This window comes from Ranitomeya variabilis, chromosome 8 (genome assembly GCF_051348905.1).
Source record: "Ranitomeya variabilis isolate aRanVar5 chromosome 8, aRanVar5.hap1, whole genome shotgun sequence".
Taxonomy (NCBI): domain Eukaryota; kingdom Metazoa; phylum Chordata; class Amphibia; order Anura; family Dendrobatidae; genus Ranitomeya; species Ranitomeya variabilis.
This window is the reverse complement of record NC_135239.1, coordinates 16,680,440-16,705,558: the sequence shown is the minus strand read 5'-3', so window position 1 is coordinate 16,705,558 and position 25,119 is coordinate 16,680,440. Positions and strand designations below refer to the sequence as shown.

The 25,119-nt window shown below is 46.1% G+C and overlaps 1 protein-coding gene and 1 long non-coding RNA gene across 4 annotated transcripts in view; one reads left to right on the top strand and one right to left on the bottom strand.

Annotated features, from left to right (window-relative positions):
* The window catches only part of GNG12 (G protein subunit gamma 12), a 62,044-nt gene extending 61,770 nt beyond the window's left edge, over positions 1 to 274 (bottom strand). Inside the window, exon 1 of one of the 3 annotated variants that reach the window (XM_077276807.1) lies at positions 106 to 274. The gene's annotated coding sequence lies outside the window, so the exon portion shown is untranslated. Of the gene's footprint in view, positions 1 to 49 lie in introns of all 3 variants that reach the window. The other 2 variants (XM_077276806.1, XM_077276805.1) reach the window with 2 other exon arrangements.
* Positions 275 to 358: 84 nt separating this feature from the next.
* Positions 359 to 25,119, top strand: part of LOC143787773 (uncharacterized) — a 75,311-nt gene continuing 50,550 nt past the window's right edge. The window contains exon 1 of the long non-coding RNA XR_013218462.1: positions 359 to 405. This is a non-coding gene — a long non-coding RNA (uncharacterized LOC143787773). The remainder of the gene's footprint in view (positions 406 to 25,119) is intronic.

Sequence of the window (25,119 nt, the reverse complement as noted above, 5' to 3'; positions counted from 1 at the left end):
GGGAGACACCGACACACGACTCCCGGGACGAGCCGCACACAACTCCTACCTGACAGCCCCGAGCCGCGCACAAGTGTCACCAACTCCGCGCCCCGCCGCTCTTACCTCCGCCTGAGCTCCTCCCGGTGACTCCGAGCCGCCGCCCGCTGCCTGGCTCGGTGTCTCTCCGCTGACCTCTCACCCGGCCGCGCCTCGATCTCACTCCTCGGTTGCTAAGGCAGTGAATGCTCGGGAATGCTGGGAAAGATCGTGACGTCAGAAGGAGCCTCCTGGCAGGGCACGGCCACCTTGTCTCAAGCTCCACCCCCTTCTGTGTGGGCGTGGCCACCGAGTGAGGAGAATAAGGAAGAAAAAGGCGGGAAAAGGGGCGGGATAGCGGAGGAGACGGCGGTGAGAGGGCGTGAGGTAAAGAAGTGACGCGGGAATCCATCATGTGAAGCTCGACACTACACACACACAGTCACACACACATACATACATGCAGTATATATATGTTTATACATACACACACACATACATACACACACTTATACTTTTTCCTCCTCTTCTTCCAGTAGGTATAACTTTTGTATTTTTTTCTCCAGATCAGTGCGATTACAGCGATCCCAAATTGTGTAGGGTTAAAAATCCAGTGACTCTTGAGACTGCAGAGGTGGCCGGTAACCATGGCAATCATCTGCACACTCCAGAATTATCAGCCCATTCTTGAGAGCCCGGCTCGGTGACCTGTCATAAGCCATCAGTATGAATATGTAAGCAGAGCACCACATGCAGACCCCCACAGTCCCCCACAGGCCGCCTCAGGGCACGAGAATCTCATTAACACAAAACTGAAACTACAGATTAGACAAGAACCACAAGACGGATTCTTCACCAGGTATCAGTGTAATCAGTATAACGGCGCCGACCTGACGCTGCAGATACTGTGCACAATCCTGCTGACAGGTTCCCTTTAGTATTATAATATCTAATATTACTGTGCAAAAGTTTTAGGCAGGTGAGGAAAAAATGGTGCAAAGTAAGAAGTTATAAAAACTAGAGGTGATAATAGTTTATTTGTATCAATTAACAAATGCAAAATGAATGAACAAAAGAGAAATGTAAGCAAAATGGACTGACCTTTGCCTTCAAAAAAGCATCCACCCTTCTTATCGTCACTTGTACGGTTTTTGAAAGATCTCGGCAGGAGGTTGTTCCAAACATCTTGGAGAGCTGTCCCCAGATCTCCTGTGTATGATTCTTGTGCAGATGCTTCTCTTCATGTGATCCCAGACAGATGGGATGATGTGGGATCAGGGGTCCGGCGCTGGATCATCCTCTCCAGGACTCCTGGTTATTAATGACATTGGCTGGATGTTGGGGGTTGTTGTCCGGCTGTAGAATAGATTTGGAGCCGATCAGACGCCCCCTGATGACATTACATGATGGATCAGTATCTGCCGGGATTTCTCAGCATCGCGGACATCACTAATCCTGACCAAATCCACAACTTCATTGCAGAAATGCAGCCTCACTCTGGCCGGACCCTCCACCGTGCGTCACTGCTCCTGCAGACCCTCATCGTTGTGCCCTCCAGGAACAATCTGCTTCTGTTAGAGTCAAATATTTCACATTTTGTCTCATCAGTCCGGAGCACCTGCTTGCAGTTTTTTGCACCCCAGTTCTTATGTTTTCGTGCATAGTTGATTCACTGGGCCTTGTTCTCATGTTGAAGGTCTGGCTTTTTGGCCACAATTCTCCATGAAGACGACTTCTGGGCAAACGTCTCTATACAGTAGATGGGTGTCGCTGGTTCGACTGGTTACTGTCAGTTCTGAGCTGATGGCACTGCTGGACATCTAATTTCGAAGGGAAGTAACATGATGTGACTTTCATCTGCTGCATTGTTTCCATGACCGACCACTGCATCTACAGTCCTCAGTGTTGCTCATTTTTGTTGGTGTCCTCAATGCTGGGAAATACAGGCATATACTTATTTAGGATTACTTTGGCCATGAGAAAAGATTGCCCTATACCACTGCTACATCGCACCTCATTAGGGTCGCACTGTGACCTGCAAGGTTCTGCAACTGCTTCAGACATTTCACAAAATACCCAGCTTGCTCTAAATTTTCACTGTACTTTGTGGGTCGCTATGTGACCCCATTCCCCTACTTTGTGTGTCGATATAGCAGTCATATAGAGCAATGTCTGACTGTATGACCTGTGGGACGGCCAAGGTCATGTGCAGCCACAGCCTTATTCACATTTACACACCACTGCACAATAACATAGACATGCCTCTTCATCAGTCCCCGCAGCGTCCCAGAGAGGAGTCACACATCTGACTAACCAGCTCTTCATTTCAGCAGACTGACATTAGTAGCAGTGTTTACTCCAGTCAGTCCTATTGAAGTGGAAGTTCTTTGATGCTATAAAGTCCTCAGATCAATTAGAGGATATACAGCAGCGCAAATCAATTAATAGTGTAACCCCTGCACCGCCATAAGATGTTCTCCAGCAGGCCGTAATAGCCTCCATTATTCCTAATTGTCTGGTGCAGCCCCACCAACGAAAAGGACAAAATTACTCCAGGAAAAATGGTAAATTGTCGAAAGCAAAATGCCGAATCTGCATCTCTATATCTTTATTTACACGGGATACACAGGATCTCATAAGAACACTCGATTCATGATAATCTCTCTATCACACTCCTTTTTTCTTACTCTCTCAATTTCTCCATTTCTTTCTCTTTCCTTTTCTCTCTCTCCCATTTTCTCTCTGTCTCTCCCCTTTTCTTTGTATCTCTCACCCTTTTCTATCTTTCTCCCATTTTCTTTCTCCCCTTTTCTCACTGTTTCTTTCTTTCTTTCTTTTTCTCTCCTCCTCTCTTGCTCTCTGTACCTCAAGTCTGTGTGTCAAAATTGCTTTAATCAGGTACCATATATTAACATATATATGACAGATAGTCTGATAATCCATCATTCATTTCTGTTACAGAAGATAAAACAAAAAACAATTGCAATGCATCTTCCATGTGACATTTAGTATCCAGGTGTTGTTTTGGAAGAGGGACTTTGTGGCCTCCGCAGGCAGCAGGGCTCAGGTGTGACTGCTCCTTCTGCCTTTTATTGCAATCTTTCACAAACATTTGTCCAGACAGAAAATATACATAAATGAGCGTTACAGAATAAAGCCCTCCTCGCCCTACACATTAGATAGCTGTTGGCCGATTGATCACTTAGTTATCTAAACATTGGCAGCGACGGAGAATTATAATTGTTATTTATCTAGGTCATTTATATATAGTGTATATATTGTAGCGTTTCACCCGCTACGGGTCTTGGGGATACTCGCTTGGCAGCAGGATAAACACTTCAGGCACGATATCTCACACATATCAGTCCATATGGTTTATTCAAACTCCGCTTAAACCAGACAGGGTACAGTCCATTTCATTACAGCCATGAAACATTAGACAGTTCACGTAGCAGATAGGCTTCTCTGCTGTATATTATACCGTTGTCCGGGGTTACCTCTCAGAATTTCCACTCCTTACACTGACTTTAGGTCAGTCCCAGGTCCTCAACACAGACCGTCCAGGTCTACGGTCTCCAGGTGCTTCCAGGACGACTCCACTCCCAGGAGTCTCCAACACCAACCGTCCGTGCTATGTCCAGCACGCAGGCTCTCCAGCCTGGAATGGTCTCTGTGCTTCCAGGACGTCCCCACTTGGAACCGTCCAACACACAGGCCATTCTGCATTGTCCTGCCAGGACACACGGAAGTGTGTCCACCCTGACAGACACTCACACACTCAATCTTTCTCTTAGGCCGGTTTCACACGTCAGTATCTCCAGTACGTGAGGTGACAGTTTCCTCACGTACCGGAGCCACTGACACACGTAGACCCATTAAAATCAATGCATCTGTGCAGATGTCATTGATTTTTTGCGGACCGTGTCTCCGTGTGCCAAACACGGAGACATGTCAGTGTTCGTGGGAGCGCACGTATTACACGGACCCATTAAAGTCAATGGGTCCGTGTAAAACACGGACCTCACACGGACGTTCTCCGTGTGCGGTCCCTGTGGCATGCAGGAGACAGCGCTACAGTAAGCGCTGTCCCCCCCACATGGTGCTGAAGCCGCGATTCATATCTTCTGTGCAGCAGCGTTTGCTGCATAGAAGATATGAATAATAGTGTTTAAATGAAAGATCTACCTGTCCCCCGCCCCCCCACCCCCTGTGTGCCCCCCCCACCCCCTGTGTGCCCCCCCGCTGTTCAGAAAATACTCACCCGCTCCCACGTTGGCTGTCGCTGCTTCCTGGTCTGGCCGCAGGTTCTACTGTATGCGGTCACGTGGGGCTGCTCATTTACAATCATGAATAGTCGGCTCCGCCCCTATGGGAGGTGGAGCCGCCTATTCATGACTGTAAATGAGCGGCCCCACGTGACCGCATACAGTGGAAGCCACGGCCAGACCAGGAAGGAGCGACAGCCAACGAGGGAAGCGGGTGAGTATTTTCTGAACAGCGGGGGGGCGCACAGGGGGTGGGGGGGCGGCGGACACATAGATCTTTCATTTAAACACTATTATTCATATCTTCTATGCAGCAAACGCTGCTGCACAGAAGATATGAATCGCGGCTTCAGCACGATGCAGGGGACAGCGCTAAACTTTAGCGCTGTCTCCTGCACGCTCCGTGTGGTACCCACTCGCCACACGGGCGGCACACGTGTGCCGCACGTATGGCCTACGTGAGCTCACGGGCATACGTACACGGATAACTCCGGTACCGATTTTTTCCGGTACCGGAATTATCTGGACGTGTGGGACAGCCCTTACCATGTGCTACACACACCTCCCTTACATAGGTGTAACCACACCCAGGTACCTGTTACATGGCTAGTCAGGTGAGCGTGACATCACCACAGGTCCTTACACACAAAACCATCTTACGTGTTCAGACACGCCTCTTTGGCTGGGTTTGTAGGTGACTGAACCCACCCATCTCTCCAATCACCTGGAAGCCTTCCCAATGTAAACAAACCCCTCAGCAGTAGATCTGCTTGAGCAAAACATACCCAGGCTTCCATCACAGGGCCACCCACCTCTGCGATACATACCGTCCATCATTCACATGACCAGTCACTATGCTACAATATATATATATATATATATATATATATATATATATATATATATATATATATATATACACACACACATTTTTTTATTTTTTTTCCTAGACAACTCCTCTTACTTTCACTTTTCTTAATATTCTGTAAGTATAATCCCAACACAACAGGTAATCTTGAGGAATTATCAGAACAGTCCTGCCCTACCCAGACAGGCAGAACCTGACTTGTGTGATCAGCAGCCAAAACCTTACTGTGTTGTCAAAAATGTTCATAGGTCATAATAGGTTTCTGTAACCAGTATTTTCCATGGAACATTAGGTGAAGTAGATAGGAAATCCTCCCTAAAGACAAATATTTTGATCTCCAGGAACATCTTAAAATGTGATTCTCTTTTTAACAACAAATCTCACTTGACATTTCCATGTGTTGTAGAGCAAATTTTCAGCTCCGACATAGCCCTGCTGTCTGGTTTCATGCTTCGTCTGTTTCTTTAAATAAGTATTCTGCTGCCTTTGAACAGTTTACAGAGGGACGAGATCCTTATAAAACAAGCAGTATTTACCACTGGAATCCTCCAGCGCTGATTCTTCGATTGTTCCGATCACTAGGGGTGTAATGATTCCTGTCGCAGAGGGTGCGAGCAAGACCGGGCCTGTGATGAAGGCGGGCCCACCGACTCCAGCGCCTATTTCATCTGGCAGTGCGTACAAGGATGCACACCCAGCTGAGATGTATTGTGGTGCAGAGACCTGCAGACTCCCTGCACTGCAATACACACCACTGGGCAATCAGAGGCTGGCAGCTGAAGTCGGCAGGAGGTGCATGGCAGTGACGTCATACATCGCCTATCAGGCATGTCGATGTCAGCTATCAGCCTGTGCGCCGGCTATAGAAGATTACGCTGCCCGTCATGGGAGCGGGGGAAGGTAAGGAGAATGAGGTTTCTTATGCATTAGAGGACAGCGGCAGAACAGGGCACATATATACCAGGTAGAAACCCAGGATTGGGGGCATATATACCAGGAAGGGGCCTAGGATGAGGGAGATTAGTACAGGGTGGGGGGGATATATGAGGATGGAACCCAGGATGGGGGGGCATATTTACCAGGATGGGGGACATATATACCTGGAAGGGACCCAGGATGGGGGGGCATATTTACCAGGATGGGGGACATACACAGACTACCATTCAAAAGTTTAGGGTCACTTAGAAATGTCCTTATTTTTGAAAGAAAAGCACAGTTTTTCCAATGAAGCTAACATTAAATGATTCAGAAATACACTCTATACATTGTTAATGTGGTAAATGACTTTTCTAGCTGCAATCGTCTGGATTGTAATGCAATATTTTCATAGGTGTATAGAGGCCCTTTTCCAACAACCATTACTCCAGTGTTCTTATGGTACTTTGTGTTTGCTAACTGTGTAAGAAGGCTAATGGATGGTTAGAATACCCTTGAAAACCCTTGTGCAAGTATGTTAGCACAGCTGAAAACAGTTTGGCTGATTAGAGAACCTATAAACCTGACCTTCCTTTGAGCTAGTTGAGAATCTAGAATCTGGAGCATTACATTTGTTGGTTCCATTAAACTCTCAAAATGTCCAGAAAAAAAGACCTTTCATGTGAAACTCGACAGTCTATTCTTGTTCTTAACAATGAAGGCTATTCCATTGGAGAAATTTTCAAAAAACGTAAGATTTCCTACAACTGTGTGTACTACTCCCTTCAGAGGAGAGCACAAACAGGCTCTAACCAGAGTAGAAAGAGAAGTGGGAGGCCCCGCTGCACAACTGAGCAACAAGACAAGTACATTAGAGTCTGTAGTTTGAGAAATCAACACCTCACAGGTCCTCAACTGGCAGCTTCATTAAATAGTACACACAAAACGCCAGTGTCAACGTCTACAGTGAAGAAGCGACTCCGGGATGCTGGCCTTCAGGGCAGAGTGGCAAAGAAAAAGCCATATCTGAGACTGACTAATAAAAGGAAAAGATTAATATGGGCAAAAGAACACAGACATTGGACAGAGGAAGATTGGAAAAAATGTTATGGACAGACAAATCCAAGTTTGAGGTGTTTGAATCACACATTGTGAGACGCAGAACAACTGAAAAGATGCTGGAAGAGTGCCTGACGCCATCTGTCAAGCATGGTGGAGGTAATGTGATGGTCTGGGGTTGCTTTGGTGCTGGTAAAGTGGGAGATTTGTACAAGGTAAAAGGGATATTGAATAAGGAAGGCTATCACTCCATTTTGCAATGCCATGCCATACCCTGTGGACCGCGCTAGATTGGAGCCCTGTGGAGCCTACAACAGGACAATGACCCAAAGCACACCTCCAAATTATACAAGAACTATTTAGGGAAGAAGCCGGCAGCCGGTATTCTATGTGTAATGGAGTGGCCAGCGCAGCTGCGGAAAAAAAACACGCGGAAACGCTGCGTTGTTTATTCCGCAGCATGTCAATTCTTTGTGTGGATTCTGCAGTGGTTTACACCTGCTCCATAATTTCCTGCGGATTTACCAAAATCAGTCTGGAAAAATCCGCAAGACTTTCCGCAACGTGTGCACGTAGCCTACTACTAGTGATGAGCAAGTATGCTCATTACTCGAGTTTCTCCGAGCGTGCTCTGGTGGTCTCAGAGTATTTCGGCGTGCTCGGAGATTTAGTTTATGTCGGCGCAGCTGCATGATTTGTGGCTGCTAGACAGCTTGAATACATGTATGGATTGCATGTTGCACAATCTATACCCAATCATGTTGAAGCTTGCATAAATGAATCATTTCCTCTTATACATCTGGATGATTAGCAATAGAAAAATGATCCCAATTTGTAAATCTTTATTACATAGACTTATTAAATTCACACCAAACAGGTAATTCCTGGGGTCTTCCACAGATTGAAGACGAGGGTGTATGTTCTCTGGATCTTTATTCATTCACACATACGCTCTCGACTTCATACCCCATTGTTTTTTAGGGGATTCCCCTTGTTCCTATTTTCTCTGCAAATCCAGATAATTAGGAAATGTTTCCTTATAGATCTGTCTACACCTTTCTGTATATATTTTAGATTCGTGCAACAATAGTAATTTTCCCTCTTATTGCTGTATATTTTGGTTGCTGCTGTAGAGAACATTTTATTCCCTGTCTCAGTTCACAAAACAAGAAATACTTTGTATCACCATGTTTGGTGAAACGATGCAGAGAAATACAACAGGAATGTGATTTCCCTTCTCTGTTTCATGAGGAGATGGAATGAACGATCAGATACAAGAAATGTATTATTTTGTGTGCTTTAGAAATGGTACAACTACCCCCAGCATCTATTCATACACGTACAAGAATCCGATACATAGTCATACACGTCAGATATAAAGTAGTGCAGCTCCGCTACAGCAATTAGTACTGTGATCTGATCAGAGTTTGAGATGAGTATAATTTTATTGTGATCAGATTCTCCCGCATGCAAAAATCGCAGCACAGGTGCGGAGAAGACAGAGAACTTCATTTTTCTATTGTCTGAATAAATCGGACTGCACACTCGGGTGACATCCCAGCGCAGTCCGATGTTTTACACACATCCATAGACTGGCATGGGTACGAGTGATCTGATTTGCATTGCCACTCACAGCAGGCTGTGATTTTTTTCTCATTTCGAATCGGCATGATAAAATAATTGCAGATCTGCACTGCCCCATAGTATGACATTGGGCGGAGTGTTATGCGATAAAACATCATATAGCACTCTGCTGATGAATACGCTTGTGGAAGCGAGCCCTAATGGTGTGTTCAGACTGAGATTTTGTCAAAGATTTATAACTATATTCTGCTACAATATCCACATCAAAAACCACGTCCAATACTCTTTGAATACATTCCTGACTGATTTTAATGGTAAAATCTCCTTTAATGCACATGGTACTGTTTGCTTTTCACATTATTTTGAACATTTAGCAGGTAAACTAATAGGAAACTTATTCAGTGAGTATTTTAAGCATTTTTATGAGGATTTGCAGTATAATCTGCTTCTAAATGCTTGTAAAAAACCCTGTGAATAAGCCCAGAGATGTGTACACAGGGCACCATTAGTACTTGCCGGTCTCTGCTCCTTAGCTGTTGCCGCTGCCTTTCTGTGTGTGGCTTCCCACATATAGTAAACCTGTCAGACATTCATTTTTCTATCCATAAGGTTGGGGGTCGTACAGAATGGTATCGTGGGCCGCATGAGGCTCCGAGTCACAGGTTGTGCACCGCTGCTCTATTGCATGAAAGTGATATAGTAATAGTATTACATAGTATATATAGAAATAGAATATTCTATAATAGAAGTATTTCTTCTTGGGAAATATGTAATGTTTTACATCATTATTGCAAAGCGATAAGCACTGCCTATACCACTACTCACACTGGGAACTGTATGGGAGCATGCAATATCTGTCAGTTAGTGACCGCATGCACCAGAGAGGACTTGAAGGAATGTAGAATATTAGTGGTAAAAAGAAAATGAATCAGATTTTCATCAGTGTTTGATCTTTGTGTCAGTTTTTACCATCAGTGTTTTATCAGTCATTTTCTCATATGCTTAAAAAGAAGATTGCAAATCCTCTCCCATCCAGTCCAATGTCAGTAACAGACAGCACACGGAGGGAACCTATGTGCCGTCTGTCATTTTCCCAGACCCTGAGACTTGTAAGGGTATGTGCACACGTTGCAGATTCCATTGCGGACTTTTCCGTGCGGATTTTTCAGAATCCGCAGGTAAAAGGACCTGTGTTTTACCTGCGGATTCCCTGCAGATTTTGTGCGGATTTCACCTCCGTTTTTACACCTGTGGAATCCTATAATGAAACAACTAAACCGCTGCAGAATCCGCACAAAGAATTGACATGCTGCGGAAAATAAACCGCTGCATTTCTGCGTGGAATTTTCAGCAGCATGGGCACAGCGGATTTGGTTTTCTATAGGTTAACATGGTACTATGCAACACATGGAAAACTGCTGCAAATCCGCAGGGCCAAATCCACTGCGGATCCGCAGCCAAATCCACAATGTGTGCACATACCCTAAGGGTATGTGCACACGTCAGGATTTCTTCAGGAATTTTTGCAGATTTTCCCAATAAAAACGCTATAATAACGCATAAAAAATGCATACGTTATGCATCCTATCATTTAGAATGCATTCTGCATTTTTTGTGCACATGTTGCGTTTTTTTCCGCAAAAAAAACGCATTCCGAAAAAAGAAGGAAAATGTTCATTATTTATGCAGATTTTTTGCGGAATTCCCATTAAATTGGAGTGTCCGGAAAAAAACGCAAAAAATCCGCATAAAATCCGCAAAAAAAATGCACAAAAAACGCGCAGAAAAAAACCGCATGTGGATTTCTGGCAGAAATGTCCGGATTTTGTCAGGAAAATTTCTGCAAGAAATCCTGACGTGTGCACATACCCTAAAGGTGATTTTGATTTGTAACTCGGATCTGCAGTGTCCAGAAAGTGAGCAAAACTGGGACGTTACCACAGCTAAGCTAAAAGACTGGATATCAAAACCCGAGGACCTATTGTACAGTTGCCATCATGGTAACCCATCTTGGTGAGCCAAGAGACAGCGCCTCCTTGGGAGTACCACTAGTGACTTTGTGGTGAGCCAAGAGACAGTGCCTCCTTGGGGTTCCTTCTACTGATTTTGTGGTGAGCCAAGAGACAGTGCCTCCTTGGGAGTACCACTAGTGCTTTTGTGGTGAGCCAAGAGACAGTGCCTCTTTGGGAGTCCCGCTAGTGATTTTGTGAGCCAAGAGACAGTGCCTCCTTGGGAGTACCGCTGGTGATTTTGTGGTGAGCCAAGAGACAGTGCCTCCTTGGGAGTTCCACTAGTGATTTTGTGAGCCAAGAGACAGTGCCTCCTTGGGAGTACCACTAGTGATTTTGTGGTGAGCCAAGAGATAGTGCCTCCTTGGGAGTACCACTAGTGATTTTGTGGTGAGCCAAGAGACAGTGCCTCCTTGGGAATACCGCTGGTGATTTTGTGGTGAGCCAAGAGACAGTGCCTCCTTGGGAGTACCACTAGTGATTTTGTGAGCCAAGAGACAGTGCCTCCTTGGGAGTACTGTTGTGAATTTACCTTTTGGCTCCCTCTAGTGGCTACTAGTGTTTTTACTCTGGGTATGTCTATCATCTCTTGTATGCTCACCTGGGTCGTTAGGTCAGGGGTGTTGCTATATTGGCTCCCTGGACCTTCAGTTCAATGCCTGGCAACGTTGATATCAGAGCTAATCTGTAGTGCTCTTGTCTACTGATCCTGGTTCCTGCTTGATTAAGCTAAGTCTGCTTTCTTGCTTTTTACTATTGTTTGTTGTTTGCATTTTTGTCCAGCTTGTACATAATCTGTATCCTATCCTTGCTGGAAGCTCTAGGGAGGCTGGAGTTCTCCCCCCGGGCCGTTAGACGGTTCGGGGGTTCTTGAATCTCCAGTGTGGATTTTTGTAGGGTTTTTGTTGACCATATAAGTTATCTTACTACATTCTGCTATTAGTGAGTGGGCCTCTCTTTGCTAAACCTAGTTCATCTCTGTGTTTGTCATTTCCTCTTACCTCACCGTTATTATTTGTGGGGGGCTTGTGTCCAACTTTTGGGGTCTATTCTCTGGAGGCAAGAGAGGTCTTTGTTTTCCTCTTCTAGGGGTAGTTAGTCCTCCGGCTGGCGCGAGACATCTAGCGACCAACGTAGGCATGTTCCCCGGCTACTTCTAGTGTTGGCGTTAGGAGTAGATATATGGTCAACCCAGTTACCACTGCCCTATGAGCTGGATTTTTGTACTTCGCAGACTTGCTGATATCTCTGAGACCCTCGCCATTGGGGTCATAACAGTTTGCCAGGCCAGTATTAAATGTTAAATGCATTGCAGAAGCGGGATTATAAGAAAGAAAGTTCTGAGGTTTTTTTTCTCTCTCTCATTTTTTTTTCTTTTCCCCTTTACCTCTGAGTGGCTTGTGATTGCTGCAGACATGAATGTCCAGACCTTGATTACAAGTGTGGACCAGCTTGCTGCTCGTGTGCAGGGCATACAAGATTATGTTACCAGAAATCCTATGTCAGAACCTAAGATACCGATTCCTGAACTGTTTTCCGGAGACCGATTTAAGTTTAGAAATTTCAGGAATAATTGTAAATTGTTTTTGTCCCTGAGACCCTGTTCCTCTGGAGACTCCGCTCAGCAAGTGAAGATTGTTATTTCTTTTTTACGGGGCGACCCTCAGGATTGGGCTTTCTCGCTGGCGCAAGGAGATCCGGCATTGGCTGATATTGATGCGTTTTTTCTGGCGCTCGGTTTGCTTTATGAGGAACCCAATCTTGAGATTCAGGCAGAAAAAGCCTTGCTGGCTATGTCTCAGGGCCAGGACGAGGCTGAAGTGTATTGCCAAAAATTTCGGAAATGGTCCGTGCTGACCCAGTGGAACGAGTGTGCATTGGCTGCAAATTTTAGAAATGGTCTTTCTGAAGCCATTAAGAATGTGATGGTGGGTTTTCCCATTCCCACAGGTCTGAATGATTCCATGGCCCTGGCAATTCAAATTGACCGGCGGTTGCGGGAGCGCAAAACCGCAAATTCCCTCATGGTATTGTCTGAACAGGCACCTGAATTAATGCAATGTGATAGAATCCTGACTAGAAATGAGCGGAAAATTCATAGACGCCAGAATGGCTTGTGTTACTACTGTGGTGATTCTACACATGTTATCTCAGCATGCTCTAAACGTCTTACTAAGGTTGTTAGTCCGGTCGTCATTGGTAATTTGCAACCTAAATTTATTCTATCTGTAACTTTGATTTGCTCACTGTCATCGTATCCTGTCATGGCGTTTGTGGACTCAGGTGCGGCCCTGAGCCTTATGGATCTATCATTTGCCAAGCGCTGCGGATTTGTTCTTGAGCCATTGGAAAATCCTATCCCTCTTAGGGGTATTGATTCTACGCCATTGGCAAAAAATAAACCGCAGTTTTGGACACAGGTTACCATGTGCATGACTCCCGAACATCGGGAGGTAATACGTTTTCTTGTTCTGCATAAAATGCATGATTTGGTTGTTTTGGGTTTGCCATGGTTACAGACCCATAATCCAGTCTTGGACTGGAAGGCTATGTCAGTGTCAAGTTGGGGCTGCCATGGAATTCATGGAGATTCCTTGCCCTTGTCTATTGCTTCTTCTACGCCTTTGGAAGTTCCGGCGTATTTGTCTGATTATCAGGATGTCTTTAGCGAGTCCAGGTCCAGTGCATTGCCTCCTCATAGGGAATGTGACTGTGCAATAGATTTGATCCCTGGCAGTAAGTTTCCTAAGGGGAGACTGTTTAATCTGTCGGTACCTGAACATACCGCGATGCGTTCATATATCAAGGAGTCTCTTGAGAAGGGGCATATCCGTCCTTCTTCTTCCCCTCTTGGTGCGGGATTCTTTTTTGTGGCCAAAAAGGACGGATCTTTGAGGCCTTGTATTGACTATCGGCTTTTAAATAAGATCACTGTCAAATTTCAGTATCCTTTGCCGTTGTTGTCAGATTTGTTTGCCCGGATTAAAGGTGCCAAGTGGTTCACCAAGATAGACCTTCGTGGTGCGTACAACCTTGTGCGCATTAGGCAGGGCGATGAATGGAAAACCGCATTCAATACGCCCGAAGGTCATTTTGAGTACTTGGTGATGCCATTTGGGCTCTCTAATGCACCTTCAGTTTTTCAGTCCTTCATGCATGACATTTTCCGGAAGTATCTGGATAAATTTTTGATTGTTTATCTGGATGATATTCTGTTTTTTTCTGATGATTGGGACTCGCATGTGGAGCAGGTCAGGATGGTTTTTGAGATTTTGCGTGAAAATTCTTTGTTTGTAAAAAGCTCAAAGTGTCTCTTTGGTGTACAGAAGGTTCCCTTTTTGGGGTTCATTTTTTCCCCTTCTGCTGTGGAGATGGATCCAGTCAAGGTCCGAGCTATTCATGATTGGACTCAACCCTCGTCAGTTAAGAGTCTTCAGAAGTTCTTGGGTTTTGCTAACTTCTACCGTCGTTTTATCGCAAATTTCTCTAGCGTTGTTAAACCGCTGACGGATATGACCAAGAAAGGCTCTGATGTAGCTAACTGGGCTCCTGCTGCCGTGGAGGCTTTCCAGGAGTTGAAGCGCCGGTTTACTTCGGCGCCTGTTTTGTGCCAGCCTGATGTCTCACTTCCCTTTCAGGTTGAGGTGGATGCTTCGGAGATTGGGGCAGGGGCCGTTTTGTCGCAGAGAGGCCCTGGTTGCTCTACTATGAGACCTTGTGCCTTTTTCTCTAGGAAGTTTTCGCCGGCAGAGCGAAATTATGATGTGGGCAATCGGGAGTTATTGGCCATGAAGTGGGCATTTGAGGAGTGGCGTCATTGGCTCGAGGGTGCTAAGCATCGGGTGGTGGTCTTGACTGATCACAAAAATTTGATGTATCTCGAGTCTGCTAAACGCCTGAATCCTAGACAGGCCCGCTGGTCATTGTTTTTCTCCCGTTTTGACTTTGTGGTCTCGTATTTACCAGGTTCTAAGAATGTGAAGGCCGATGCTCTGTCTAGGAGCTTTGTGCCTGATGCTCCTGGAATCGCTGAACCTGAGGGTATTCTTAAGGAAGGAGTTATCTTGTCAGCGATTTCTCCAGATCTGCGACGTGTGTTGCAGAGATTTCAGGCTGATAGGCCTGACTCTTGTCCACCTGACAGATTGTTTGTGCCTGCTAAATGGACCAGCAGAGTCATTTCCGAGGTTCATTCCTCAGTGTTGGCAGGGCACCCGGGAATTTTTGGCACCAGAGATCTGGTGGCCAGGTCCTTTTGGTGGCCTTCCTTGTCAAGGGATGTGCGGTCATTTGTGCAGTCCTGCGGTACTTGTGCTCGAGCTAAGCCTTGCTGTTCTCGTGCCAGCGGGTTGCTCTTGCCCTTGCCTGTCCCGAAGAGACCTTGGACACACATCTCTATGGATTTCATTTCGGATCTCCCGGTGTCTAAAGGCATGTCTGTTATCTGGGTGATATGTGATCGTTTCTCCAAGATGGTCCATCTGGTTCCTTTGCCTAAGCTGCCTTCCTCTGCTGATCTGGTGTTGTGAATTTGCTTTTTGCTCCCTCTAGTGGTTACTAGTTTTTTGACTCTGGTTTTTCTGTCATTCCTTTTATCCGCACCTGGGTCGTTAGTTAGGGGTGTTGCTATATAAGCTCCCTAGACCTTCAGTTCAATGCCTGGCAACGTAGTTATCAGAGCTAGTCTGCTGTGCTCTTGTCTACTGATCCTGGTTCCAGTTATATCAGCTAAGTCTGCCTTTTGCTTTTTGCTATTTGTTTTGGTTTTGTATTTTTGTCCAGCTTGTTCCAAATCTATATCCTGACCTTTGCTGGAAGCTCTAGGGGGCTGGTGTTCTCCCCCCGGACCGTTAGACGGTTCGGGGGTTCTTGAATTTCCAGTGTGGATTTTGATAGGGTTTTTGTTGACCATATAAGTTACCTTTCTTTATTCTGCTATCAGTAAGCGGGCCTCTCTGTGCTAAACCTGGTTCATTTCTGTGTTTGTCATTTCCTCTTACCTCACCGTTATTATTTGTGGGGGGCTTCTATCCAGCTTTGGGGTCCCCTTCTCTGGAGGCAAGAAAGGTCTTTTGTTTTCCTCTACTAGGGGTAGCTAGATTCTCCGGCTGGAGCGTGTCATCTAGAATCAACGTAGGAATGATCCCCGGCTACTTCTAGTGTTGGCGTTAGGAGTAGATATATGGTCAACCCAGTTGCCACTGCCCTATGAGCTGGATTTTTGTATTCTGCAGACTTCCACGTACCTCTGAGACCCTCGCCATTGGGGTCATAACAGTTTGCCAGGCCAGTATTAAATGTTTAATGCGTTGCAGAAGAGGGATTATAAGAAAGAAGATTCTGAGTTTTTTTTTTTTTTTTTCTTTCTTCTTCCCCTTTACCTCAGAGTGGCTATGCTTGCTGCAGACATGAATGTCCAGACCTTGATTACAAGTGTGGACCAGCTGGCTACTCGTGTGCAGGGCATACAAGACTATGTTATCAGAAATCCTAGGTCAGAACCTAAAATACCGATTCCTGAACTGTTTTCCGGAGACAGGTTTAAGTTTAGGAATTTTGTGAATAATTGTAAATTGTTTTTGTCCCTGAGACCCTGTTCATCTGGAGACTCTGCTCAGCAAGTAAAAATAGTTATTTCGTTCTTACGGGGCGACCCTCAGGATTGGGCTTTTTCGCTGGCGCCAGGAGATCCGGCATTGGCTGATATTGATGCGTTTTTTCTGGCGCTCGGTTTACTTTATGAGGAACCCAATCTTGAGATTCAGGCAGAAAAGGCCTTGCTGGCTATGTCTCAGGGGCAGGACGAGGCTGAAGTGTATTGCCAAAAATTTCGGAAATGGTCCGTGCTGACACATTGGAACGAGTGTGCACTGGCCGCTAATTTTAGAAATGGCCTATCTGAAGCCATTAAGAATGTTATGGTGGGTTTTCCCATTCCCACAGGTCTCAATGATACTATGGCACTGGCTATTCAAATTGACCGGCGGTTGCGGGAGCGCAAAACCGCAAATTCCCTCATGGTGTTGTCTGAACAGACACCTAATTCGGTGCAATGTGATAGAAAAACCGCAAATTCCCTCATGGTGTTGTCTGAACAGACACCTGATTTAATGCAATGTGATAGAATCCTGACTAGAAATGAGCGGAAAATTCATAGACGCCGGAATGGCTTGTGCTACTACTGTGGTGATTCTACACATGTTATCTCAGCATGCTCTAAACGTATAGCTAAGGTTGTTAGTCCTGTCACCGTTGGTAATTTGCAACCTAAATTTATTCTGTCTGTAACTTTGATTTGCTCACTGTCATCTTATCCTGTCATGGCGTTTGTAGATTCAGGTGCTGCCCTGAGTCTCATGGATCTCTCATTTGCTAAGCACTGTGGTTTTACTCTTGAACCATTAGAAAATCCTATTCCTCTTAGGGGTATTGATGCTACGCCATTGGCAGCAAATAAACCGCAGTATTGGACACAGGTTATCATGTGCATGACTCCTGAACACCGCGAGGTGATACGTTTCCTGGTTTTACATAAAATGCATGATTTGGTTGTTTTAGGGCTGCCATGGTTACAGACCCATAATCCAGTCCTGGACTGGAAGGCTATGTCAGTCTCAAGTTGGGGCTGTCGTGGTATTCATGGGGATTCCCTGCCTGTGTCTATTGCTTCTTCTACGCCTTCGGAAGTTCCGGAGTATTTGTCTGATTATCAGGATGTCTTCAGTGAGTCTGAGTCCAGTGCACTGCCTCCTCATAGGGACTGTGACTGTGCTATAGATTTGATCCCAGGCAGTAAGTTTCCTAAGGGAAGACTGTTTAATCTGTCGGTACCTGAACATACCGCTATGCGTTCATATATCAGGGAGTCTCTGGAGAAAGGACATATTCGTCCGTCTTCTTCCCCCCTTGGTGCGGGATTCTTTTTTGTGGCAAAAAAGGACGGATCTTTGAGACCTTGTATTGATTATCGGCTTTTAAATAAGATCACTGTCAAATTTCAGTATCCTTTACCGCTGTTGTCTGACTTGTTTGCCCGGATTAAAGGTGCCAAGTGGTTCACCAAGATAGACCTTCGTGGTGCGTACAACCTTGTGCGCATTAAGCAGGGTGATGAATGGAAAACCGCATTCAATACGCCCGAAGGTCATTTTGAGTACTTGGTGATGCCTTTTGGGCTCTCCAATGCGCCTTCAGTTTTTCAGTCCTTTATGCATGACATTTTCCGGAAGTATCTGGATAAATTTTTGATTGTTTATCTGGATGATATTTTGTTTTTTTCTGATGATTGGGATTCGCATGTGGAGCAGGTCAGGTTGGTCTTTAAAATTTTGCGTGAAAATTCTTTGTTTGTCAAGGGCTCAAAGTGTCTCTTTGGTGTACAGAAGGTTCCCTTTTTGGGGTTCATTTTTTCCCCTTCTGCTGTGGAGATGGACCCAGTCAAGGTCCGAGCTATTCTTGATTGGACTCAGCCCTCGTCGGTTAAGAGTCTTCAGAAGTTCTTGGGTTTCGCTAACTTCTACCGTCGTTTTATCGCTAATTTTTCTAGCATTGTGAAACCGTTGACGGATATGACCAAGAAGGGCTCCGATGTAGCTAACTGGGCTCCTGCTGCCGTGGAGGCTTTCCAGGAGTTGAAGCGCCGGTTTACTTCGGCGCCTGTTTTGTGCCAGCCCGATGTCTCACTTCCCTTTCAGGTTGAGGTGGATGCTTCAGAGATTGGAGCAGGGGCCGTTTTGTCGCAGAGAGGCCCTGGTTGCTCTGTTATGAAACCTTGTGCCTTTTTCTCCAGGAAGTTTTCGCCTGCTGAGCGAAATTATGATGTGGGCAATCGGGAGTTGTTGGCCATGAAATGGGCATTTGAGGAGTGGCGTCATTGGCTCGAGGGTGCTAAGCATCGTGTGGTGGTCTTGACTGATCACAAAAATCTGATGTATCTCGAGTCTGCTAAACGCCTTAATCCGAGACAGGCCCGCTGGTCATTGTTTTTCTCCCGCTTTGATTTTGTTGTCTCGTATTTACCAGGTTCAAAGAATGTGAAGGCCGATGCTCTTTCTAGGAGCTTTGTGCCTGATGCTCCTGGAGTCGCTGATCCTGTTGGTATTCTTAAAGATGGAGTTATCTTGTCAGCTATTTCTCCGGATCTGCGACGTGTGTTGCAGAGATTTCAGGCTGATAGGCCTGAGTCTTGTCCACCTGACAGACTGTTTGTCCCGGATAAATGGACCAGCAGAGTCATTTCCGAGGTTCATTCCTTGGTGTTGGCAGGTCACCCGGGAATTTTTGGCACCAGAGATCTGGTGGCCAGGTCCTTTTGGTGGCCTTCCTTGTCAAGGGATGTGCGGTCATTTGTGCAGTCCTGTGGGACTTGTGCTCGAGCTAAGCCTTGCTGTTCTCGTGCCAGCGGTTTGCTCTTGCCCTTGCCTGTCCCGAAGAGACCTTGGACACATATCTCCATGGATTTCATTTCTGATCTTCCGCTATCTCAGGGCATGTCCGTTATCTGGGTGATATGTGATCGCTTCTCCAAGATGGTCCATTTGGTTCCTTTGCCTAAGCTGCCTTCCTCTTCCGATCTGGTTCCTGTGTTTTTCCAGAACGTGGTTCGTTTGCACGGCATCCCTGAGAATATTGTGTCAGACAGAGGATCCCAGTTCGTTTCTAGGTTCTGGCGATCCTTTTGTAGTAGGATGGGCATTGATTTGTCGTTTTCGTCTGCTTTCCATCCTCAGACTAATGGACAGACGGAGCGAACCAATCAGACTTTGGAGGCTTATTTGAGGTGTTTTGTCTCTGCTGATCAGGACGATTGGGTGACATTCTTGCCGTTGGCTGAGTTTGCCCTTAATAATCGGGCTAGTTCCGCCACCTTGGTTTCGCCTTTTTTCTGCAACTCTGGTTTCCATCCTCGCTTTTCTTCGGGTCATGTGGAGCCTTCTGACTGTCCTGGGGTGGATTCTGTGGTAGATAGGTTGCAGCGGATCTGGAATCATGTGGTGGACAACTTGAAGTTGTCACAGGAGAGGGCTCAGCGCTTTGCCAACCGCCGCCGCGGTGTGGGTCCCCGACTACGCGTTGGGGATTTGGTATGGCTTTCTTCCCGCTTTGTTCCTATGAAGGTCTCCTCTCCCAAATTTAAACCTCGTTTTATTGGGCCTTACAAGATATTGGAAATCCTTAATCCTGTATCTTTTCGTCTGGATCTTCCTGTGTCGTTTGCTATTCACAATGTATTTCATAGGTCCTTGTTGCGGCGGTACATTGTGCCTGTAGTTCCTTCTGCTGAGCCTCCTGCTCCGGTGTTGGTTGAGGGCGAGTTGGAGTACGTGGTGGAGAAGATCTTGGATTCTCGCCTCTCCAGGCGGAGGCTTCAGTACCTGGTCAAGTGGAAGGGCTATGGTCAGGAGGATAATTCCTGGGTGGTCGCCTCTGATGTTCATGCGGCCGATTTAGTTCGTGCCTTTCATGCCGCTCATCCTGATCGCCCTGGTGGTCGTGGTGAGGGTTCGGTGACCCCTCACTAAGGGGGGGGTACTGTTGTGAATTTGCTTTTTGCTCCCTCTAGTGGTTACTAGTTTTTTGACTCTGGTTTTTCTGTCATTCCTTTTATCCGCACCTGGGTCGTTAGTTAGGGGTGTTGCTATATAAGCTCCCTAGACCTTCAGTTCAATGCCTGGCAACGTAGTTATCAGAGCTAGTCTGCTGTGCTCTTGTCTACTGATCCTGGTTCCAGTTATATCAGCTAAGTCTGCCTTTTGCTTTTTGCTATTTGTTTTGGTTTTGTATTTTTGTCCAGCTTGTTCCAAATCTATATCCTGACCTTTGCTGGAAGCTCTAGGGGGCTGGTGTTCTCCCCCCGGACCGTTAGACGGTTCGGGGGTTCTTGAATTTCCAGTGTGGATTTTGATAGGGTTTTTGTTGACCATATAAGTTACCTTTCTTTATTCTGCTATCAGTAAGCGGGCCTCTCTGTGCTAAACCTGGTTCATTTCTGTGTTTGTCATTTCCTCTTACCTCACCGTTATTATTTGTGGGGGGCTTCTATCCAGCTTTGGGGTCCCCTTCTCTGGAGGCAAGAAAGGTCTTTTGTTTTCCTCTACTAGGGGTAGCTAGATTCTCCGGCTGGAGCGTGTCATCTAGAATCAACGTAGGAATGATCCCCGGCTACTTCTAGTGTTGGCGTTAGGAGTAGATATATGGTCAACCCAGTTGCCACTGCCCTATGAGCTGGATTTTTGTATTCTGCAGACTTCCACGTACCTCTGAGACCCTCGCCATTGGGGTCATAACATCTGGTTCCTGTGTTCTTCCAGAACGTGGTTCGTTTGCACGGCATTCCTGAGAATATTGTGTCGGACAGAGGATCCCAGTTTGTTTCCAGGTTCTGGCGATCCTTTTGTGGTAGGATGGGCATTGATTTGTCGTTTTCGTCCGCTTTTCATCCACAGACTAACGGACAAACGGAACGAACTAATCAGACTCTGGAGGCGTATTTGAGGTGTTTTGTCTCTTCTGATCAGGATGATTGGGTGACCTTCTTGCCGTTGGCTGAATTTGCCCTTAATAATCGGGCTAGTTCTGCCACCTTGGTTTCGCCATTTTTCTGCAACTCCGGTTTCCATCCTCGTTTTTCCTCGAGACACGTGGAGCCTTCTGACTGTCCTGGAGTGGATTCTGTGGTGGATAGGTTGCAGCGGATCTGGAATCATGTGGTGGACAACTTGAAGTTGTCACAGGAGAAGGCTCAGCGTTTTGCCAATCGCCGCCGCGGTGTGGGTCCCCGACTTCGTGTTGGGGATTTGGTATGGCTGTCTTCTCGATTTGTTCCTATGAAGGTCTCCTCTCCCAAGTTTAAGCCTTGATTCATTGGTCCTTACAGGATATTGGAGATCCTTAATCCTGTATCCTTTCGCCTGGATCTTCCGGTGTCGTTTGCCATTCACAACGTATTTCATAGGTCCTTGTTGCGGCGGTACGTTGTGCCTGTGGTTCCTTCTGCTGAGCCTCCTGCTCCGGTGTTGGTTGAGGGCGAGTTGGAGTACGTGGTGGAGAAGATCTTAGATTCTCGTCTCTCCAGGCGGAGGCTTCAGTACCTGGTCAAGTGGAAGGGCTATGGTCAAAAGGATAATTCCTGGGTGGTCGCCTCTGATGTGCATGCGGCCGATTTAGTTCGCGCCTTTCACGCCGCTCATCCTGATCACCCTGGTGGTCTTGGTGAGGGTTCGGTGACCCCTCACTAAGGGGGGGTACTGTTGTGAATTTACCTTTTGTCTCCCTCTAGTGGCTACTAGTGTTTTTACTCTGGGTATGTCTATCATCTCTTGTATGCTCACCTGGGTCGTTAGGTCAGGGGTGTTGCTATATTGGCTCCCTGGACCTTCAGTTCAATGCCTGGCAACGTTGATATCAGAGCTAATCTGTAGTACTCTTGTCTACTGATCCTGGTTCCTGCTTGATTAAGCTAAGTCTGCTTTCTTGCTTTTTACTATTGTTTGTTGTTTGCATTTTTGTCCAGCTTGTACATAATCTGTATCCTATCCTTGCTGGAAGCTCTAGGGAGGCTGGAGTTCTCCCCCCGGGCCGTTAGACGGTTCGGGGGTTCTTGAATCTCCAGTGTGGATTTTTGTAGGGTTTTTGTTGACCATATAAGTTATCTTACTACATTCTGCTATTAGTGAGTGGGCCTCTCTTTGCTAAACCTAGTTCATCTCTGTGTTTGTCATTTCCTCTTACCTCACCGTTATTATTTGTGGGGGGCTTGTATCCAACTTTTGGGGTCTATTCTCTGGAGGCAAGAGAGGTCTTTGTTTTCCTCTTCTAGGGGTAGTTAGTCCTCCGGCTGGCGCGAGACATCTAGCGACCAACGTAGGCATGTTCCCCGGCTACTTCTAGTGTTGGCGTTAGGAGTAGATATATGGTCAACCCAGTTACCACTGCCCTATGAGCTGGATTTTTGTACTTCGCAGACTTGCTGATATCTCTGAGACCCTCGCCATTGGGGTCATAACAGAGTACCACTAGTGATTTTGTGAGCCAAGAGACAGTGCCTCCTTGGGAGTACCACTATGATTTTGTGGTGAGCCAAGAGATAGTGCCTCCTTGGGAGTACTGTTGTGAATTCTGCTTTTGGGTTCCCTCCGGTGGTTGTAGGTGGTAATGCAGTTGCCCCTGAGTTGCAGTCTTGGTCAGGTGTATCTGCTGATTGTAGATCTGACTTGGGTATTTAGGCTTGCAGGATTCATTAGTCCTTGCCAGTTGTCAATTGTTGTTGGGAGGTGTAGGACCTCTGCCTGGTTCCTCCTGCCTTTCTGCCAAATCAGCAAAGATAAGTGTCTGGTTCTTTTTCCCTGTGGCACACATGTTGTGTGCTTCACAATTCAGTGCTATTCTTTGTGTTTTCTTGTCCAGCTTAGATTGTGTCAGTATTTTCTCAGTCTTGCTGGATTCTCTGGAGTGGCAGATATACATTCCATGTCTTTAGTTAGATTGTGGAACTTTTTGTATTATCTGCTGTGGATATTTTTGGAAGGGTTTTAATACTGACCGCCTAGTTATCTGTCCTATCCTTTCCTATTTAGCTAGAGTGGCCTCTTTTGCTAAATCCTGTTTTCTACCTGCGTGTGTCTATTCTTCTCCTACTCACAGTCATTATTCATGGGGGGCTGCCTATCCTTTGGGAATTTTCTCTGAGGCAAGATAGCATTCCCATTTCCATCTATAGGGGTATTTAGTCCTCCGGCTGTGTCGAGGTGTCTAGGGAGTGTTAGGCATACCCCACGGCTACTTCTAGTTGTGGTGTTAGTTCAGGATTGCGGTCAGTACAGGTTCCACTGACTCCAGAGAAAGTTTCATGCGGCTCCAAGGTCACCAGATCATAACAGAGTACCACTAGTGATTTTGTGGTGAGCCAAGAGACAGTGCCTCCTTGGGAGTACCGCTGGTGATTTTGTGGTGAGCCAAGAGACAGTGCCTCCTTGGGAGTACCGCTGGTGATTTTGTGGTAAGCCAAGAGACAGTGCCTCCTTGGGAGTACCACTAGTGATTTTGTGGTAAGCCAAGAGACAGTGCCTCCTTGGGAGTACCACTAGTGATTTTGTGGTGAGCCAAGAGACAGTGCTTCCTTGGGAGTACCACTAGTGATTTTGTGGTGAGCCAAGAGACAGTGCCTCCTTGGGAGTACCGCTGGTGATTTTGTGGTGAGCCAAGAGACAGTGCCTCCTTGGGAGTACCACTAGTGATTTTGTGGTGAGCCAAGAGACAGTGCCTCTTTGGGAGTTCCTTCTACTGAATTTGTGGTGAGCCAAGAGACAGTGCCTCCTTGGGAGTACCGCTAGTGATTTTGTGGTGAGCCAAGAGACGGTGCCTCCTTGGGAGTACCGCTAGTGATTTTGTGGTGAGCCAAGAGACAGTGCTTCCTTGGGAGTACTGCTAGTGATTTTGTGGTGAGCCAAGAGACAGTGCCTCCTTGGGAGTACCGCTGCTGATGTTGTGGTGAGCCAAGAGACAGCGCCTCCTTGGGAGTACCACTGACAGCACCACTAGCGATTTTTCCTTGTAGTCTCCATTGGTCTTCCATGTGTGGACCCCACAGTTTTTTCTCATCCTTCTCTGCAAAAGTTCTGTTGAGTTGTGTGAGAATTATGCGTTAACAAGCCAAGGATGGTGCTGAGAAGGGGCTGTAACAAGTAGAGGTCTCCATAAAGTAGCAGAGTGATAAACAGTTTGCCCACAGCTTCATTTGATCCCATCTAGGCTTGCATAATTATGGTTGTGTTCACTGAAAGTAAAGTGTTATTATAAACCTGTTGAACCTGTAATAATAAAAAATATAAATGTTTCAATATAATTACAGTCTGAATTTTGCTTTGTGGTGGTTCGTCACTATGGGGGCAGTGTCTTTATGATATAAAAACTGTTCTGTTCAGAGACTCGCCCTCTTTCTTCACCTTGTGCTATTTTACTAAACCCCTGAGTGTGAAACTGCAGCTGCGTTTCCCTCCTCGACTCTTCTATTTGTCGTCTGTTTTACTGTACAGGCTGAGATAAAGGGATTGCAGGCACAAGACCGTGGGTATTATACCAATACCTTTAATAAGATGCATTGCAGAATTTTGCAGTAGCAATGGGGCTGTGCTATCACACTTGACTGCCTGGTCGAGAGGTGCACTGTGCCAGGAAGGGGCCATGACCCTTCTGTATTTGCATAATCCATTGTTTTGCCACAATGATGAAATGGTCTAAATTTGGGGATATGTTAGATTGAGGTCTCTTATTGAATCACATTGAAAAGGGTTGTCTAGAATTTGAAGAAATTATGCTGAAAGGAGAAAGTATAAAACAGAAAAAACATTACTCACCTCATTAACTGGTAACAATTTAGTCAATTGTTGATTTTCCTGTATCA